General features: G+C 35.7%; 1 protein-coding gene across 8 annotated transcripts in view; it reads right to left on the reverse strand.

The window, feature by feature from the left end:
• ADD3 (adducin 3) overlaps positions 1 to 22,185 on the reverse strand; it is a 124,153-nt gene that overhangs the window by 33,897 nt on the left and 68,071 nt on the right. The window contains exon 1 of one of the 8 annotated variants that reach the window (XM_045568825.1): positions 7,686 to 7,719. The exons of 6 other annotated variants lie outside the window; for them this stretch is intronic. The gene's annotated coding sequence lies outside the window, so the exon portion shown is untranslated. Of the gene's footprint in view, positions 1 to 7,430; positions 7,502 to 7,685; positions 7,720 to 22,185 lie in introns of those variants that run through there. One more of the 8 variants, XM_045568826.1, reaches the window with a different exon arrangement.

Here is a 22,185-nt window from a genome sequence, read left to right on the forward strand (position 1 = left end):
GGTTATCCATCACCTCAAGCATTTATAATTTTTTTATAATTCCACTTTTAGTTATTTCAAAATATATAATAACTTATTGCTGACTATAGTCACCCTGTTATACTATCAAATACTAGACCTTGTTCATTCTATCTAACTTTATTTTTGCACTTATTAACCATCCCACTTTATCCCCTGCCTCCCTGCTACCTTCCCCAGCCTTTGGTAACCATCATTCTACTCTCTATCTCCATGAGATTGTATTAATTTTTAGCTCCCACATATGAGCGAGAACATGGGATATTTGTCGTTCTGTGCTTGGCTTATTTCATTTACCATAATGGTCTCCAGTTCCATATTTGTTGTTTCAAATGACAGGATTTCATTCTTTTTTATGGCTGAATAATATTCCATTGTGTATATATACTACATTTTCTTTATCCATTCATTCATAGACGGAGACACCTAGGTTGATTCTAAATCTTGGCTGTTGTGCATAATGCTGTGATAAACATGGGAGTGAGGGTATCTCTTCCATATACTGATTTCCTTTCATTTGGATGTATACCCAGTACCAGGACTGCTGCGTCATATGGTAGTTCTATTTTTAGTTTGAGGAGCTTCCATACTGTTTTCCATACTTGCTATACTAATTTACATTTCCATCAATAGTGTACAAGGGTTCCCCTTTCTCTACATCCTCACCAGCATTTGTTATGCCTGTCTTTTGGATAAAAAGCCATTTTAACTTGGGTGAAATGATACCTCCTAATTTTGACTTGCATTTCTCTGACAACTAGTGATGTTGGACATTTTTTTCAGATACCTGTTGGTCATCTCTATGTCTTCTTTTGAGAAATGTCTGTTCAGATCTTTTGCCCACTTTTTAATTGGGCTATTTGGTTTGTTCCCCTACTAGAAAGTATTTTAAAGCAGTTTGGCTAATACAACTAAATTGCATCTGAATAAAAATACATGGATTCTGTTAGCATCAACTAGTAACTGCAAACTATTTTTCATGGTGACAAATCTAAAGTAGTGTTGGAACATAAAATGTGGTTATATAACAGTTTACTCAAGTTAAGGACAGTTAAAATATGAAGCCTCTGAGAGGCAAAATAAAATATTATTTAAAAAAAGCATTTAATGGATACTATTCAGATTTCAGTACTAGTCTTTATAAGCCAGGAGATACAGCAAGCGGAAATATTAACTCGACCCTTGGCTTTAAGGAACTCCAAAAAAAAATCTTGCTGCAGTTAGAATCAGTTTAAATATGGCTGATCTCCATGAGGTATTTTCACCAAGTTAAATATAATTAAAATGTTCAAGGAACTTTGGCTGATTATTAGCCTTAAAACATTTTAAATATATTCCAAAAATTTCCATGTGTGTAATCTTTTCAACCAGAAAGCAGTGTGGTGCAGAGTACAGCACTAGGGATAAAGAGATTAGGACTCAAGTCTTTGCATTTATACCAACTGTTGACACAATAGCCATGGAACATTCATTCAACAAGCGTTCGAATATCTACCATGTGCCAAGGTCTTGCACTGGGGTACAAAGACAAATAACACACTGTTCTTGCTGAAGTTTGCAGTCTAGTGAGGAATACGAAGAAGTTACGAAGAGGTAAACAGGCAATTATATTGTAAAGGTATCACAATCATTGTAAAATAAAACAACTATCTCAAAAGACCCTTCAGATTTTCCTAGTTCTTATATCCTATGATCCTATCGGGTGTCCTCTGACCCAGTCCATAATAAGGCAGATAAGGAACTTTGATTCGGCCTACTATTCATAACTGCTAGAGATTTTCTAACATAACAAAATGTTCCTTACTTTAATGGTGGGTCACTATAGCATTTAAAAACAACTATCAGTTACTGAGCTTTTACGTGCTAGCTACTGGGCTGAGGACTTTACATATACTAGCTCATTTATTCCTCATAATCCTACGGGGTAAGTGTCATTACCTGTTTGTTTTTTTTTTTTTTTTTTGAGACACAGTCTAACCCTGTTGCCCAGGCTAGGGTGCAGTGGCCTCATTATAGCTCACTGCAGCCTCGAACTCCCGGGCTCAAGTGATTCTCCTGCCTCAGCCTCCTGAGTAGCTGGGACTAGCTAGGACTTTTGGTGCATGCCACCAAACCCAGCTAATTTTTCTGTTTTTTTGTAGAGATAGAGTCTCGCTTTTGCTCAGGCTGGTCTCAAACTCCTGAGCTCAAGCAATCCTCCTGTGTTGGCCTCCCAGAGTGCAAAGATTACAGGCACGAGCCACCTCACCCTGCCAGGTATTATCAACTCCATTTTACAGATGAGGAAATAAAGTCACTGAGAAGTAATTTGTCTTAGGTGAAATAGCTAGCAAGTGGTGGGCAGGGATTTAAATCTAGATGTGTTGAACTCTAAAGCCCACAATCATAATCACAACCCAGACCCAAGGGGTAACTAGTAGGTTTCTTTTCAAGTGCCAGTTCCAGCTATTCAGTAGCCTTGAGTGTTGGGAAGGTTTTATCCTGGCTCACAAAGAAAAAGTACTATAATTGCCATAGCTTGCAAGGAAGTCATGCATCCATCTGATCTTTGCGGTTTACTATGTTGCCTCCCCAGGAAGGATGTTTTTAAGGAAGGAAGTGTAGATTCTAACCCCTCTTAACCCTGCACAACTCATCTTAAGCATAAATATTTCTGCTCTAGGTGATACTTGAAACAATTCAGTTCTGGAGCATCTTCTCTTTAAAATTAACCAACTCTACTTCTAATACCACACATACACAGGCATGCTTTCTAGTACTTCGGAGCAATATAAACCAGTACGAACCAGTATAAAACTACATTAAGGAAGAAAATTAGTCTTTTAACTGTGTTCTTTGAATTGAAAATGTTGTAAAGAACAAATCTTTTAAAAGTAATGTTAGAAAACTTGTCAACACTATGGGTTTTCCTCTTATGTTTTCTTTGGCCATGCAGCTTACAAACAAGATATCAAGCATAAATAAAATTCTGGTTTTAAAAATCTTATGCAAATATTTATGCAGCAACTATCCAACATGTATGTTTAAAGAACATCAGGTTCAAGACACAAACAGATGAAACACTCCAGAATAGTAACTTTCAAACTTTTTAAAAAAATAGCAGTCTACAATAACAAATACATTTTATATTTGCATACAAATATATAAGATACATAACTGAAATAAGTTCATAACATGATACTTTCCCTTACTATGTGGTATATTCTGATATTTTCTATTTTAATCTATTTCATTTAAACAAAATCCTGGTCAAACTGATTCATGATCCACTAATGCGCTGTGACCCACAGTTTGGAAGACACTGTCCTAGAAACTCTAAGTTAAGGGTGTGTGTGTGTGTGTGTGTGTGTGTGTGTGTGTGTGTGTGTGTGTGTGTGTGTGTGTGTGTGTGTGTGTGTGAGAAAGTCAGAGAGAGGGAATGAGAATGAATGTGTGCTTGAGAAGTGATTCCTTGATTTTTTAAAAACAAATATTTAAAAAAAAAAAAAAACCAAAGTTTTAAGCCCAGCAAATTAAGCATAAGTGGCATGAGTAAACTGAGATCAAAAATATTCAGAGGGAAAAAAACTTTCTGTATTCATGCAAAAATAGTTTATAATTTGCTTTGAGGAATATGGGTGTTAAGAGAACTTTTAAGTAGCTAGTCTCAGATAAAATGTTACAACTATCTGCTTACTTTAGATAGACAGTTTTGCTGATAGCACAATGTCTGCCCATATAAAATAAATGTCCATGTCAGCATTGGAGAAAGAGGAAAGCATTTTCAAGCTAAGGATATTATGAAGGGCTGTTTGTGATTCTATGAACTGTACATCTGAAAGCACAATTTTTTGGTCTGAATTTTGAAAATAAACACCTATAAAACATATACTCTACATACAGAGTCACTTAAAGGTATTCCGAATGATTACATTTCTATCTAGTCCCTCAGCCATCAAACCCCGACTATTATTCACAGATAAGAATCATTTCTGTAATATTTTAGTATATTCAACCATTTGACAATACAACTATAGAAGACTCTATTCCTCTGGATTCAATGAACTGATTGCCCCAAAATGAAGATCATTTTACAAAATGGCCATACTCTTCAATAATGTCAAGGTCATGAAAGATAAAGACTAAGGAACTGCTCCAGATTAAAGAAAACAAAGGAGACTAAGATGAGGACGTGACAACTAAATGCAACATGTAATCTTGGATTGGATCCTGGACCAGGAAAAGGACATTAGTGAGACAACTGGTGAAATTAAAATAAAATCTGTAAATGTGATAATAGTATTTACATCAATGTTAATTTCCTGAGACTGATAATTGCAATGTGGTTATGTAAGATATCATTTAGGGAATCTGGGTGAAAGATATGAATTCTTTTACTATTTTTGCAACTCTCTTGTAAGCCTGAAATAATTTTAAAACAAAAAGCAAAAAAAAAGAAAGAAAGAAAAACCCCAACACAATAAATACAAAATCATTAATCCAATATAAGGCAAATCCAATCCCAACACAGTCAATGGAAAATACAATCTTCAAGTAACTCCTTGAATTTTACAGTATACTATGCTCTACTCTCACCAAATAATTTTTAAAGTTAGGCTCACAGCTAAGATAAAAAATAAATTTACAAAGAAAACTCACAAGAGAGTTTGTTAAACAAGGTCCTCTCTGCTCAAATATTCTAAAGTATATCTTCAGAAGGAAAAAAATACATATGTGAGCCTCTAGAATATAAGACTAATGTTTATTTAGCCCACATTTTATACATTCTTTCTAAACATTTATAGGTCACAAGTATGACATAATTTGAAGTGATCACCTTCAGTGAATAGTAAACAAGGAATCAAAACCCTGTGGCTTCCCATGACCTCTCAATTCAGCAACACAACAGAGTAAAATACCTGTTTCATTTCTGAGCTCACCAACACTGGTAGTGCCATGCTTGTCTTGTGATCTGGTTGGCCTGTATTCAAGTCCACCTGTTGACTTGCACACCTTGCACCTGGGCTGTTTTCCCTACTAGATGCCTCTAAATAAGCTGGATCCCTGATGTGGGCTCTGTGGTAGATTGTTTTCAAAGGTGGCCTCAAGAATTCCTCCCGTGCCCCTCTGTAACATAACTAGACCACTTAATCCTATTAAGAAGTGGAGACTATTTTCCTACCCCCTTGAATCTGGTTTGGCCTTGTGAGTTGCTTTGACTAAGAAAATGTAGCTGAAGTGATATTAACACAACTTTCAAGTTTAGGCCTTTGAGGGTCTTGCGGCTGCCACACCATGAAGAAGCCTATCACAAAAAATCATGAGGAGAGAGTCCCAGTTGTCCTACCCAGTTGTCCCAAACACGGCATTAGCTTGGGGACCTGGGTGGTAGGCAGGCTATCAGCAGAGGCTGACGGGGCAGTGGGGAGATTGCTGCTAGAAGCTGGAGAAAGGGCTGTTAGGTAGTGACAGCACAAGCTGGTAAATGTGCACTAACTTGAAAACTAGAAAACATACTTAATAAATGTGGATCTGGCTAAGGAGATTTCCAGACAGAATGCTGAAAGAGTCAACTGAGTTTTGTTATTAGTGTTTTTTCAAAAATTTTTTATTTTGATACAATTGCATATAAGAAATAATACAGACATCCTTATGCCCTTTACCTAATTTCTCCCAGTGGCAACACCTTGCAGCTATATTACGGTATCACAACCAGGACACTGACGGTGATAGTCAAGAGGGAGATTATTTCCATAACCGTAAGTATCCCTCATGCTGTCCTTTAATAGGAATGTCCACTTCCACTCCCTCTCTTTAATCAGCCGCAACCACTAATCTGTTCTCTAACTCTGTAATTTTGTCATTTAAAGAATATTACACAAATGAGAACATGCAATATATAACACCTTTGGGGACTGGCTCTTTTCACTCAGCATAATTCAAAGACTTCTGAAGGGTACTGGGTGAATCAATAGTTCGTTCCTTTTTATTGCTGAGTACTATTCCATGGTATAGCCATATTGTTTAATCATTTGTCCACTGAAAGACATCGGGGCTATTTCCAGTCTTTGGCTGTTATGGTGTTATTTTTCATAATACACAAAAAAGTGAAAACAACTCAAACATCAACTGATAAATGCAGAAATACAATGTGGTATACCCATAAAATGGAATATTATATGGCAACAAAAATAAAGTACTGATACATGCTACAATAGAGAAGAACCTTGACACATTATGATAAGTGAAAGAAGCCAGTCACCAAGGACCACATATTGTACGATTCCATTTGTATGAAGTGACCAGAACAGGCAAACCTTCAAAATCAGGAAAGAGATTAGTGGTTGTCTAGGGCTGGGGAAAAATGAGTGGCTGCTAATAAGGTTTCTTTTTAGAGTGATGAAAATGTTCTAAAATGATTGTGGTAATAGTTGTACAACTCTCTATATATTTAAAAACCATCAAATTATATACTTTATATGGGAAAGCTGTATGGTATGTGAATTATTAATATATCTCCATAAAGCTGTTATTTTAAAAAATCCAATTTGAGAAACCACTAACCACCTTGCAAGCTTGGGGATGAGGACTATCTTTGTAGTCCCCACAATGGCAGAGTGCTCCATAAATGGGAGCTGAATTAAATTATTCTGCTACATCACAACTCCTTCCAGATCAACCTGGTTTGTATTATTTCTAGGCTGGGAATGGTAAAAACAATCTTTTGAAAAGTTATTACTTATAAAAAAATGTTTCCAAACTTAAAATTCTTGGCATTTTTAACAGCTTTCTCTAGAATAAGCAAAGAGATGGTTTACTTTCAAGTACCAGACCTATTGTTCTACACTTAAAACGACAATCAAAGATAGACTTCAAAGCAGGGTATTTGGTTAAAAAAACCAAACCAAATCAAAACAGAAACGTTAGTTTAGTTTTTCTTGATGAAAGTTACTAAAAAATTGTGAAGGTATTTAAAGTTCTAGAAAACAACTTAGACCCTGCACAAACTATAACAAGCTACCATCCTTAGATCAACCAGTGAAATTTTACTCATTTTAAGTTCTAAAAGAACTTTTAACTGCTGGCCAAAATTTTTATATACAACTTACATAGAAATTGACAGATCTAACAAACAGGACTAAACATAGATAAAAGTTTAAAAAAATAAAGAGAAAAAAATCAAATAAACCTGGCATTGAGTAATAAAGATGGTACTTTCTAAGTGCCCAAATGGAGGAAGACTTAATTATCCCCCAAAGCACTAGGATCTTATTGCTATAATGGCTATTGATTTTATGTGAGCTTCTCTTGGACTATTTCAGACTAGATTCAAGGATTATATTTTACAGATGAGAGGGAACTATACTCCTCTAAAGCTACAATGCTCAAGTATATTTTTATAAAATCATAATTACGACATTTATTAGCATTACCATGTCATTCACAGATTGCCCTATAGTGAAAATCTACTCCTTCAATGAAATATAAGAAAGAGGCTGGGTGCGGTGGCTCACGCTTGTAATCCTAGCACTCTGGGAGGCTTAAGTGGGCAGGTCACTTGAGGTCAGGAATTCAAGACCAGCCTGAGCAAGAGCAAGACTTCATCTCTACTAAAAAATAGAAAAAAAAAAAAAAATTAGCCAGGTAACTAAAAATAGAAAAAATTAGCTGAGCGTGGTGGCACGTACCTATAGTCCCAAGTACTTGGGAGGCTGAGGCAGGAGGATCACCAGAGTCCAGGAATTTGTTGTTGCTGTGAGCTAGGCTGACACCATGGCACTCTAGCCCAGGCAACAAAGTGAAACTCTGTCTCAAAAAAAAAAAAAAGAAATATAATAAAGAAAATGGACCTATCATACCATGTTTACATGTGCATCTTGTAATACTACTGACTGAGAGGAAGAGGCTATTAGGAAGGGCTAAAATTCCAGTGCTTGTAAATAGACTTAATGGTCTATCTAGCATGCATGTAAAAGTAGATGTACCAGTGAGGTAGCGAATAATGGTGGTTTTGCTTGACCTAAATACCAAGGGAACATGTTTTCTTTAAGCAAATAAGTTATTAAAGATTAAAAAGTACACTAACATTTTACCAATAGTCTCCCCATCCACAGTTTCAGTTACCTATGGTCAACCATGGTCTAAAAACAGGTGAGTAGATTACAATAAAATATTTTGAGAGAGATGGAGAGACCACATTTACATAACTTATTGCAGTATGTTATAATTGTTTTATTATTTATTGTTATTAATCTCTTACTCTGCCTAATTTATAAATTAAATTTTCTCAAAGGTATATATGTATAGGAAAAACATAGTATATATAGGATTCATTACTACATGTGGTTTCAGGCATCCACCTGGGGTCTTAGAATGTATCCCCCTCAGATAAGGGAGGCCTATTATATGTCAAGGATCTGCCTTTCCACTTAAATTTCACAAGGCTTCAAAGTAAACATTAAGAACCTCTACTCCAAATCTCTTTTGTTTTCTAGATTAGATAACCAGTGAAAGAGGTCTTAATAGCATAAGGGGTGATCCAAGTTCTCTTAATCCAGAACTCTTTCTACTATACCATATTGCTTCCTCATAATCCTTTCACCTTATTCACCTGGTCTTCTTTTCCATTAGTACTTAGTGACACATACAAATAAGATACATAAGGACAAGGAATATCAGGAGATGGGCAGACCAATAAGCTTAATGGGGTAGGCAAAGATAAATGGTATCATGAATCACGGAGCATTCCAGTTTTGAGTTCCAAACAAAAGGGGACTACATTCAAGGTAAGGGCCCTTAAACTGGCTCAAGTCCATCTGAAAAGAAGATGACATTGGCAATGTCCAGTGCCTTGAAACTGTAGTTGTTAACTTGACTGCTATATCTTAATTGGAAGCTATCAACAAAAATCACATTGATTGTGCCTTGGGTAACAATTTCTAAACATTTCTAAACTACAAATCAGCATTTTTTAAAGCAATCAACACATTCCAGGTACTGTGCTCTATATAGATCATCTCATTTACTACAATTCACAATTCTATGAAGAAGTGGCCAGTATCACAACTTTATAGATAAAGGCAAATTAGGTTTAATAATTTGCCTCAGATTACCAAAGGTTCTTCACCAAATGAGAATTATTCATAGTTATGTATCTTAACAGGTGTGGAAGAGTTAGCCAAAAAACATGGAAAAATATGGAATGGCTCAAAGAATTGTCACATCCTAGAGATATATCCAGCTATTACACTCTGGATTACTCTTTCTTTATTGGGGGTCTGGAAATATATGATCAAATATTCAGCACCGAAGTATTAAATGGTAAATATTCTCCAAGTAGCAATAAAATTTGCACAAAGTCTTACATGGCTATCAAACTCGTATAAATGTGGAAAATTAACTCCTATCTACTGCCAGAATTTTAAGATTCATCCAAATCATTCTTAAATTTCTGAACTTCTTTTTTGTTCTGTTGAGTATATCTTTAAAACTAAATTCTATCTTCAATATGAAGTCTAGGAAACAATGAATCTACAGTTGTTTAGTAAAAGATATTGTTAGTTTGAGCCTTAGTTAAAAATCCAACCTGAAGGGACCACCTCCCCAATAAAACAATAACAAAATAAAATAGTAACAGTAACAACAACCTATCATGCTACTAAGTGTCCTATACTTAATGGAAGTTGACAGCTGACTAAGTGTTCATTTAAAAAAAGATAAAAGAAAATTGGCAGGCAGAGCTATGAGAGTGTCTCAGTTTCAAATTTTGTTTTATAAATAAAAATAATGTTAATTAAGATAAATTTACTTTTGCAAACATGAAGAGTCTCCACCCTGTCATTATAAAACTGGAACAAAGTAGTTAGATGTAATCATAATATGCATTACTCAAAATATATATAAGTGCAGAGCCATAAGTACAAAAATGTCAAGTAGGTGCTTGCTAAGTCAACATGGTCATTCGATAGGGTGATCCAAAGATTAAAGGCATTCACAGTTGGACAATGCTAAGGATCAATCTAACCTCTTTCTCCCTAAAGTACCCATACTTGATGTAGGATATTTTATTGATCTGTTACAAAGATCTGTTACAAAGAACAGTGAGCTAAACAGACTTCTGTACTTAAAGAACAGGAAGAAGAGGGGGAACACAGGGGATGGGAAGAGAGGGAGTTACTTGCTTAGACACTGGTAGGACTGGAAATAACAACTGGTAACTGGAAAAAAAAACACTTCATTATAATTAGGTCAAATTTACCAATTATAATGGCCACACAGAGAGCAGAGTTACAAACCTGAAAACATGTACCGAAAGTTCAGAGGAAGTATATACCTTCTTGAGGTCCAAATGCAATCATTATCTAGTATTAGCTGGAATTGTTCCCAACATAAATCATTTGGAAAAGGAAACATGAAATTATATATCTCATGTATAAACATATAAATTGTACATATACACACATACATATATATTCCTATGAAATAATAAGATAATCAACCATAGAGAGGCAATCCCTCAAGTATCTTGCAGAATCCAAAAACACATGGCCTTAGTGCCTTTACTCTCCTATAAAATATGAACCTTCTCTATATATGTGTATTCCCTCAGTCATCATTTGTCTTCAACATGAAGCTTTTGGAAATGATTTGAGGGGAAAACACACACACACACACGTACACACATACACACACACACAAAAGGAGGGGTTCCCCTGCCCATAAGAGAAAGCTGACAGAGACTACTGAATGATTTGAATGTGCCTCTCAGATATTTAGTTTCTGTTATTGAGTTCCCCAGTATCAGCGAAATTTTTAAAACTGAGATCCAGGAAACTATCCAGAACTTGACAGCTCATGATTAATGAGAGGCTTTAAAAAAAGGAATCACTTGAGATTACGATTTTTAAAGAAAGATTCGTTGCTCTCAATTTCTGGGGATATTTTAAATCTTTGGCTCTTTACTATTTGGTAGTCTTTTTGGGCAAAAAGAAAAAAAAGTTTAATTTTTTTTTGAAGAAACATCAACTCTCACATACTTCGTGAATTATAGTCTATTTAATTATTTGTGCAGCACTGAGTTGGAAAAATTTAAAGCCCTTGCTTTTGACATTTTCTTGAGAGTCATGTTTGAGGTCAAATTCACTCTACCTATTACTGCATAACTACTCTACAAATCTCAGCAAACTTTTTCCAAAGTGAATATCAAAATACAAGCAGTAAAGAAAACTTAACTCTCTCAAATTCCAATCTTACATCTACCTATTTCTCAAGCTAACATAAGATTTTTAACTAAGAAATTCTAGATCTTCAATTTGAAGAAATACAAACAATCCTACAAAGTTTATTAAAAATGAACTGTGTTTGCAAAATAAAATACTCACCCAAACTACTTGCCTAGAAAATTGATTTGTTAGCATGGACTATGTTTCTATGTTTCATTTCTAATATGGTCTTTGTAACCAGTGAGGGTAGGGGAGGGCTGGAAGGGCACAAAAAATGAGACAAAGTTCCTTAAATTTAAAAACTGGAGAAAAATATACAAAAAAATTTAAAGAACACGGTATGAGTAAATCCCAAGAGTTCATTTTTGATCTACTATTTTAAATATTCCATCTAAAGACTTTTGGCTTTCATGGCTCATAACTTATAAAACACAGTTGCAAAAGTGAATCCAAAAGCTACAGGTAACTTAACACACCGTTACTGCAAAGAAATCTGATTTGAAGGAGGACTGCCAACCTTCAGATTTTGGCTGGTAAACAGGATTTCAAGATCATCACAACCTTACCAGTTTTCTTTAAGAAAAGCCTAATATTGAGCCATGAAAATGCAACTTATTAAGCATAGATAACTGTACTTGAAAATTACTTTCAAAAATACTTTTTAGTCATAACCTGCCACTTTAGAGATCTAATAATGGTTTTAAGTGTGGAAGACTACAAAAAGAGATGTTTACCAACCTCAGAAATCTGTTTCATAAAAACAGATTTTTTTTTTTTTCAAAAACTGGCTTTTTCAAATGAATCATCTTTTAGATTTAAAGTCTGATATTACGTACTGTACTGGGTTGAATAGTGTAGTGTCTCCCCACAAAAATTCATGCCCCCAGAACCTCAGAATGTGACCTTATTTGAAAATAGGGTATCTGCCGACCGAATTACAATGAGGTCATAGTGGATTAGGGTGGAGCCTAAAATCCAATGACTAGTGTCTTTAGAAGAGGAAGGTGAGAGAGATTTGGACACAGAGATACAGACAAGACGCACAGGAGAAAAAGGCCACGTGATGAGGGAGGCAAAGATTGAATTGATGTAGCTGGAAGCCCAGGAACACCAAGGATTGCTGGCAACCATGGGAAGCTGAGAGAGAGTCATGGAACAGATTTTTCCTCAGACCCCCACAAGGAACCAACCCTGCCACACTTTGATCTTGCACTCCTGGCCTTCAGAATTGTAAGAGAATAAATTTCTGTTGTTTTGAGCCATCCAGTTTGTGGTACTTTGTTACAACAATCCTAGGAAACTAATACACATACTGTTCCGATGGACTTTCCATCCTAACAGTATCTATTTTAGGAAAAATTTTCCCATCATAACAGTGTGGACAGATAGCATACCTTCGCAGAATCAAAATCGGCTCTTTAGAAATAACAGAAATCATCAAAATAGTAACCTGAACAAGACATTTGATGTACATAAGGGCAATACAACACTCGTGTTTTCCACAACGGCATGACCTTTGCTGACCATGATGTTAGATAGACTGAAAATCAATGTTTCCAAGGAAATCTGAAGAAAATATGAATGCTGTCACATCAGATTCTGAACAAAAATTTCTTTGTAAAACTCTGTGAAGACTCACAATGAATGTCAACCACAAATTAAAGTTGCAGTGGACTCTACTGCTTCCATCACAGCTGAAACATTATTAAGTACTTATAAATCATAAAATCTTCTAGTGTTACAGAATGTCTTTTAAACTTCAGTGGAGGAGGATTTTAAAAGCCACTTGCTCAGGTTAGCGGGTTTCTTGCTGTGTGTACATAACATGCTGCATTTCTGTCCTTCTCCCCACATTGGGAACCACTAAAGCCACACCCTGCAGGTTCAGGACAGACTCTGGGACCCTTGGATTATGAGAAACTAAGAAACCAGCCTAGCAGCTCAGCATCAAGTCAGTCTTGCTGCAGCCTCCACTCTAATGTTTGATTTTCACTTCAGTCTGCTTCTTATAATTAAACTATTAATCTCTGAGCCCCTCCACTCACTCTCAAGCAGCCTAAATGCCTTTCTTATTTCTCTACGGTCTAACTCCAAATACTTTTACAGTTCAAGATCAATGTCTCAGGTCTCAGACTTGGACGCTTTTATCACTTGCCACTTTCCCCTGAAATCACCTGATAGCTCAACACCTTTGCTGTAGTAGGGGGTCTCTGATGGCATACAGACCTCCCCTGGTGTTGATTCTCCCAAAAATATCCTGTCCCTATACTCTGCCTATGTGTCAGGGTTTGACACCTAACGGCTGAACCTCCTGCTGACTGTTCACACACCTGGGCTTGCTCCTGTTGCCTGTTGCTGGGAATCTGCCCTCACGGGTTTACCTAAATTCCAGATCCTCGTCAGCCTTATCCAGCCACTCCAACTGCATTACAGACACCACTCTTCTAGTGTTTGCTTATGTGTTTCTTCATTAAACTATATTAGAATAAATAGGTTTTTATGTGGAAAGAGGGGACATGATCAGTAAAGTATCAATATTTCCTGAGCACCTACTACTGTCTAACATTGATTTAAGAATATAGCATGTTTTAACTCATTTAACCCCCATAATAACCCTATGAGAGGTCAGGTGCTATCATCTCCATTTTACAGACAACGAAACAAACACAGAGAAGTTACTTGTCCAAGATGACACAAGGATTGTGTGTGGAACTGAGATATAAATGCATGAAGACTGGCTCCAGAACCTGTGTTCTCAGCCGCTACGCTATACTGCATCTATTCTCCCCGCTCCCACAACTATGTGTTCAAATTTTGAGTCATTTCAAACTTAAACCTGTTAAGATCCTTTGGTAAATCTTTCCAATTTCTCCTCAACCTCAAATCTTAAGTTCTTACCTCTAATGTGAACTCTTTTGCAAAATACGTATTTGCATAAATTAAATTTTCTTAAGAGGAAGTTTATCTGAACATAAAAGCATTAAGCCCAGGGTTTGGCACTCAGGAATCTGGTTATTAAATCAATAACAAATAAGTAAAATCCTCTGGTCATTCACCAAATTCAATCTTTCACATAGTGTAATCTAAACTACAATTATAATTACAAGCTTTAGAAAGAGGGAGGGCCCTTCTGGATCCTGCCTCTAGATTATATATGCCCCATTCTTTCATCTAGAACTGTGGTGGACATTAATTACCATCCAAGCTTGTTGATTCATTTAAAGAGATCTAGGCTCTGCCCTGATAAAGAAAAATCAATTCAGCCTTGAAAAGTAGGGCCTAGTTGATATTAAGAATTTTGAAAATGTATGCAAACATCTATATTTTCATGATATCTAATTAATTCATATTAAAAAGGAAGGGGATTAAGACTCTTTTCTGACATAAAGAGAGAGTGAGGAGACTAGAAATACTGAGAAGAGACAACAACCCAAATCTCCAATTCACAGCTGGAAACTGAGCTCTTCATAAAAAGTAAGAAAATCTAAAAGAAGACCTAAGAAGTCTAACATCAAATTCAGGAAAGAAGAGAAAGCCTTAAACTAATGTGACATTAAATTTATGAAGGAAAGCTTATCAAAAACAGAAATGCAGATATTAAAAGGATGAAGAATGTAACTTTTATACCTTTGTAAAAATAACAGAAACAAAACACTTATGAATTCAAATAACAACTCTTCCAAGAAATACTGTTTTCCCTGACACTACCTAATTAGAACAAAAGGGAGAAGAGCATCCTTAGAATTTAAAGATGTTAGAGGTTAAAAGGATATAAGATATTATTAACTCTTGTTCTACTCTTTCACTTCTCCATATGAAGAAACAGGTTGTAAGAGAGAAAGTGACTTGCCCAAATCCTTCAATTTACTCAATACCTTTCACATTATCTAGATTAGAATATGACACATAGACTGTGGATCATATGATCTGTCAATATAAGAAAGATCTAAAATATGAACTATATTAAACTCATTTAACAAAAGGTTTTGATAAGAATTTCAGGTCAGAAGCTACCGTACATTAAATAAAATGTTAACATTTATTCTTAAGTCACTTAATGCCTCAAATTCCAAATTTCTTGATTTTTAAAAGGTTTGTAGGTATGTGTTCAGGGTTAACAACATAAAAATAGATTTTTGGAGGGAGTTATTTTCAGAAGAACTTAAAGCAATTTATAGCATTTTTTTTAAATAGTGAAAATGCTTATCTTTCAAGCTTTCATGGTAATTCACTAGAAAGAGTAAACTTTATGACTCAGCTTTTTGTGCCCACTCACACATGCCTGAAGGTCCGCTTAAATTGCTTGTTATATTTTACATTCGGGCTTGAAGTAGGATTCTTGTTTTCCTGAGGCTCACAAAGACTAGACTCACAGCTTAGTTCTATAGTGCCTATTTAGCTGGACTTAAAGCCTACATCAAGTACTTTATTGTCAAATAAAAAGCTATCCTCTTGGAGCTTAGTAACTTAAGTAGCTCTCCAGAGTTTGGTAAATATTTTGTGTCTACTTTTGATCTCTATTGTAAAGGAAAGGTTTAGTAGAGTTGTAAAGTGCTGAAAAGTGTTATTTAAAACATTTAAAAGGTAGTATCAGTACTACAACCCTTGGAGTCCTTAGTTGCAAGAAACTCAAAGCCACCTACTATAATTTTCCCAAACCAGCATATCCTTAGTTCTTCCCCTAAGTGGGGATAAAAAAGTATCCTGGAGTCCCACCTTCAAAAAATACTTAGGAATCAGCCTGGGGGCTTCCAAGATCCAGGCTCTTACAAAAGGGTAGAAAAGGCTTCAAAAGTCTATCCTTCCTAGATTTAGATGGAAATGACTCTTCCCAACAAAATCTATCCCCCTAGTTGCTGCTTTGCTCATATTTCTTATACACTTGGATTGTTTTCCCCTCATCTCCACCATCCAAATATTGGTCCATACTTTAAGGTTTTTATTTAAAGGCCAACTCCTGCCATGACGACTTCCCCAATCTTCTCCATCGGAATTAGCACTACCCCCCCTGCCTCCCGCTTTAGGGCTCCCAAAGCACTTTATCACAGTCTGTGTTGCCTTTAAGTTATTTGAGTATGTCTGTCTGCTCTCAGTAACTGGGTCAACATCTTTTTCCTTTCTTCGCTATCCACTTAGTTACTCAGTAAGGGTTTATTAACTCAGTGAGGTGACTGGGGCTATTGACTCATAATACCCCATTCTCTCTACCTGTCTTAGAATAAACCAGGGCACAGAATCTAGTGCAAGCTTTGAAAACTGGACTATTTGTCCTTTGATAAGACTGGCCAGGTACCCAAGATAGTTGAGGTAATGAATATTGTGACCTGCATATGGAATGTCTTAAGCTGACTGAAAAATAATCATACAAAAAAGTATGAAGGTATAGAAAGAGCAATTTTAAAAAATCTATACTACCATGTTTTGTTATGAGACCGGTTAAAAATAATGCTACAAAAATGTTATCTTCAAACAACCAGTAAAAAAACCCTAGTGATCCAGTAACAATCAGCAAACATTGATTCAGGTGTTAGGCAAAGGGTATAATGAAATATAAGGCACAGGTCTGCTTAAGGACTTCCCAGTTTAATCATGTAGTGAACTCAAACATGTTCACATGGAAAGACGACTGACAGTAAAAACAATTTATGACAACTGCCACATGAAAGATATGAGATCTCCAATAGTTGTTGAGGATTGCTGATCAAGAGAATTTTGGATTAATAAAGGAAGATTTCGATGATGAGGTAAAATCTGAATTTCTCCACATATAAGATGAGGCAGTTCGACCAGATCAACTCTAGGCTCCCTTCTAGCTCTGAAATTTTATTATGTTTTTACCACATAATTATAGTAGGGGTTTGGTTTTAACTGACCACCCATTCAATGGAGTATTTCTCCTAGTCCTCCTATGACAGTAACAGAGCTTTTAACAAGTTGCCAACCTGCAAATAAGCAATATTATTAAATATGTTTTAAATATAAAAAGCCAAAAGTGAATATGACATCTTACAAGAGGGTTTCATATTTCATAGGAGAACTTGAGTTTGAGGCTTTTTTTCTTCTTTATATCAGTTTCATGGTATGGCTTCCAAAACTCAAATCAGGCTTATTTATTTATTTTTTGAGACAGAGTCTTGCTCTGTTGTCCAGGCTAGAGTGCAGTGGCAACATCATAGCTCGCTGCAACCTCAAACTCCTAGGCTCAAGCAATCCTCCTGCCTCAGCCTTCCAAGTAGCTGGGACTGAAAGGTGTGCACCATCAAGCTCGGTTAATTTTTCTAATTTCTGTAGCGGTGAGGTCTCACTATTTTGCCTATGTTGCCCAAGCTGGTCTTGAACTCCTGGCCTCAAGTGATCCTCTGGCTTTGACTTCCCAAAATGCTAGGATTACAGGCATAAGCCTTTTTTCTCCTCTGTTCTTTTTAACTATCAGGATTTTACAGTTACTGACAGTCAAATGCATTCTGAAGCCCCAAAGGTTTTTTTTTTTTTAGAGTAATACTCAAAACAAAGCAAATATTGGCTTAGTCATGACACTTGTTGTTCTAAAACGTTAATAGCCTATTGTTCACTGTGGTTGTCTCAACAAGATAATACATTGAAAAACAGCATTTCCTGATAGGAAGTGAATTCCCACTGTGTGTCACAGGACCCTAGCCAAATGCTGGGCTGCAAAGGAGAAACAGCAGTCCCTTTTGGGATTGCATAACAGACAAGAGTAATGATGAGACCTCCCCCCTTGTTTAAAATGGCTTTCTGCTTCAGCTCAAACTACAGTCTGTCTGATTTTGCTACCACAGAACTGTTTTCCTAAAATGGCTTCAAACGTTTTAGACAAAGTTTGTTCAACATCCTGTAGACAGCAGCATCCTGTATATTTCTAACTATGGAGAATTTCCTTAGTTGTAAATGCCACAATAGATGGGGTAATTTGACAAAAAAGCTATCAGGTTATGTCATCAAAACAGTGTGACCATTTTCAAGCTCAGTTTCATACAAGCAATTGTTTAAAAGTCATGATATATGAAGTACAATAATTGGAACAGGTTTTCATATCTCAGATGCAATTTAGTAGGCAAAAATTGAGGCTCAATTAATTAGTCCAAGTACTACAGCATTATTTCATTTAGAGTTTGATTAGTGAGAAATTGATGTCACTAGCAGACCCACATACAGAAGAAAGTGTGCCTCCACAGTAATTGACACTGCTCTACCAAGACATTAAGACCCCATTTTTAAACACTGAAAATAAACTTTGTTTTCATCTATTTTTACAGACTCAAATTTAAAGAACTTTCTTTGCCAAGTTTCACTCACCACATTAGAAAACTCCAACAATAGAAAAAATAGCAGTTGTCATTTTAGTAGATTCCAGAGAGACTGTCTCAGTCACCTAGGAACTTCCACCATTTCATTGCAGTGCTTGGCTCCTAGAAAGTCTTCAATACATTTTGCTAAACGTAACCATATGTCAAACAATTTATAGGAAAATTGACATGGAATACCAGTAATATAATTATCTAGCATTACTTGGATAATAAATAATACCTTAGATTATAGAAAAGTATACTTACTTAAGGTATATCAAGCTTTCTGCCAAGAAGCTAGGGTAACCAGCACACAAACACACATAAACTCCCCTACCTCCAGGCCAAGAAAATGTCTTTTTATCTTGCATTTGTAATAATCAAATCAAATGATGAAGTTCTTACACCATTTTGCTTTTAGAACAGCTGTCATTTGACTGAATGAGACTAAAATTGTGAAACAGGTAATGCTAAACACCCTATGTGTGATGCAGCAAAGATTCCTGCTTCTGTTACTTTATAACTTTGCTGTGTAACTTTATAACTTTGCTGGCAAGATAATAGTGTACAGTTCACCTCTAAGGCTGCCTTCCTCAGCACCAAATCAGAAAACCTCAGTTTCAGCATTCAATGAAACAAGGAGATGGATTAGCAGGCTAGAATGTGAAAACAATTTAAACAAGAAAGCTGAAGCCAAGTTTCAAAGCCCTAGGATTATCTCTGAATGGTTGGAATCATTGCAAATTATAAGGATCCATTTTAAAAACAAACATCACCTCACAATCTTCTTCCTCAAGTATTCAAGCTTGATAAAAAGGATTTGTTTTTACTTATGGAATGGGTTTTATACTTTTAAAACTGATTTTTTAGAAAAGAATAGTTTATGTGAAATATAGTAGAATAGTCCACTTTTCTTTTTCACATTTATAAACTTTCAAATAGCTTAGGCCATATGGCAGGTCAAATAAATTACAGACCACACAATATATACAAAAGATGTTTTTAATTTAAATAACAGAAACTTCATATAGTTCAGGTTATGTAGCTTAAATCAATATTCCAACAAAAATACTATATAAATATTAAAGTTGGAAGAGACATTAAAACTCATCTATTTCACCCTCTTATTTTATAGAGTAGAACTGAGGATCAAAGTTAGGTGACCTGGCCACAATCCCATACCCAAATTAACTGAGTTTGAAGCCAGTGTTCTTTCACTATGCTGAGAAATGGCTCCCTTCCAAGGCAGTTCTTACCCACTCGCAAATGAATGGTTTCTCCATTTCCACATAGCACTATCATATCTTCCCTCTAGCACCTGAGTTCTGGGTTCTGTCCCCAAATGGAGGTAGAAGAAAAGACCGACAGCGTAAGTACATCTGATGGAAGGGAGATGGGAACAAATTTAAAGGTAACCCAGATATCCTCACAAGAGAAATAACCAAATTATAGTACATCCATCCATACAATGAAGTACAATACAGCCATTAAAAAGAATGAGGTAGATACATAATGTTATATGTAGTATAATTTTATATGGATTAAAAAAGATGTCCAGGTATACATACATACATACATACACACACATACACTTAAATTCCTAGACAAATTCTCCTCTGGAGAGGAGGGATTGGGGTGGGAAAGATAGTTTGTCATATGCCCTTTTGAATCTTTTCATCTTTTTTATCACACGCAATTTTTAGATGATAAAATTCATACATTTAAAAAGTACATTAAAGCAAAGAAAGGCAATTCTGTAGAGTCCTGGGAGACAACTCTCTGGGGACAAAGATAAAGAAGAGGTTCATCAATAGTAATCTGACACTTTACCTCTAATCTACATGACACATTATATGTATTCTCTAGAAAAGACTTCTCAACCCCTTTCATTTCGTGATATGCGAATTAGCTTTCACTAACAGGGTATGCATAAATAAGAAAATTTGCATAGCATATTAGAGTAAACAGGAAGGGCATGGAGGGCATATGTAGAAGGCTTAGGAAAACATTCATTCCCTTTTCTTTATATTATGTAAATATTACAAGAAGAGATACGATGGCGTATTAACTATTGATTTTCTATTAATTTCCAAATAAAATTCTAATCTCAATATTTAACAGCATTGAACTCCTAGCGTTCCAAGGTGCTACCAGATACCACTTAGCTCAGTGGACTGAAACCAACATTTTTTGAAATGAAAGAGAATAGAAAATATCAGTGTTTTCTATGTTGTAAGAGAAATTTATTTCAGAGATCTAAGTGTTATGTGCACATATTTGTGTGTCATGATTGGGTCATGATGCAAAATATACTGGAAAAAACTTTGAATGCCACTTAACCCAGGCTACACAACTAATAATTGTACACTGTGTAGGCAGTGCTTAAGGAAAGGTCTACACAACACTTGTGGCCTAGTTTCAACTTGAAAATTCATTTTCTTGGTAAGGAGATTATTTCCACAGCTAGTTCTACTGCTCAGATATTAAAAAGCAAATTTCCACATTCTTGACATACACAATTTATTTAAAGTAAATAAATAAATTGGGTTAACATCTAAACATTTTTTTTCTGAATTCTAATACATTCCCTTTAGCATTTCTGGAAAAGGCACATATTTTTACAAAGAAAATTAGGGTGCTATAAACTGGAAAAGATCTTGGAGAACTAACCCAAATTCCTAATTTTATAGGTGAAGAAACTAATGTCCAAAAAAAGTAAAACAGTCTCTTGATCCCCAGGCTAGTGCTCTTTTCTATGATACCATGCTTGTACTTTATTCTTACATTCTTGTGAAGTTAGAAGATAATTAAATGCAATTACTACCAAGTTACAAAGAGGAAGCTGAAGCAAAGAGATGCTAGGAAGTCTAAGTTCAAAAGGGTTGACACAATGCCACCCCTGCTAGCTTTACAGAAATTTGCCATTTTCAACATTCAGCTTTGGTTTCAACTGAAGCAGGTTGTTCAACTTGCTTGCACTGAATGGGTGTGTATATCCCAAAAGAGTACACAATGAACATACACCAGAGGAAGACAACAATCAGTACAGACTTGACAAAGCACAGCTTTCCTTCTACCATTTCAGTCAGTGCATAATTCAATCAGGCATTTAAAACTCAGCTACAAACAGAACCCCAATACGTGAGGGGGAAAAAAGGTCAGACACCCAATTTTGCAAAGAAAAAAATTACTGAACATGAGACCGCACCGAACAACAATAATTCTCCTATAGTTCAACTTACCACTCACGTCACAAACTCTAGAAAGAACATTGAGGCACGGAACTGACAAGGCATGGAACAGAACTTTGGGCTGCAGCCTGCCCCAACTCTTCTGACAAATACCCAACAGCAACAGGACAAAGCATCATTATGACAGAAATAAAAGGCTCTTTAGATGCTGCCTTTTTTTTAATTCAATGAACCCACTCTTACACACAAAGTTCATGCCACGATGTCTCGAAACACAGTATTGCCAGATTATGCTATCAATGGGTCCAATAAATTCAGTATAAAACACTACTTCAAATATTTTTATGTTAAATAACTAGCACATTTCAGAGACTACCAGTATTTCCCTTAATTTAAACAGTTAAAAACAGTTGTCATCTCCCAAACAGTTAAAAACAATAATTCAGTAAACCGTTTAAGAAAGGGGAG

Source organism: Lemur catta, chromosome 14, assembly GCF_020740605.2.
Source record: "Lemur catta isolate mLemCat1 chromosome 14, mLemCat1.pri, whole genome shotgun sequence".
In the NCBI taxonomy this organism is placed as follows: Eukaryota; Metazoa; Chordata; class Mammalia; order Primates; family Lemuridae; genus Lemur; species Lemur catta.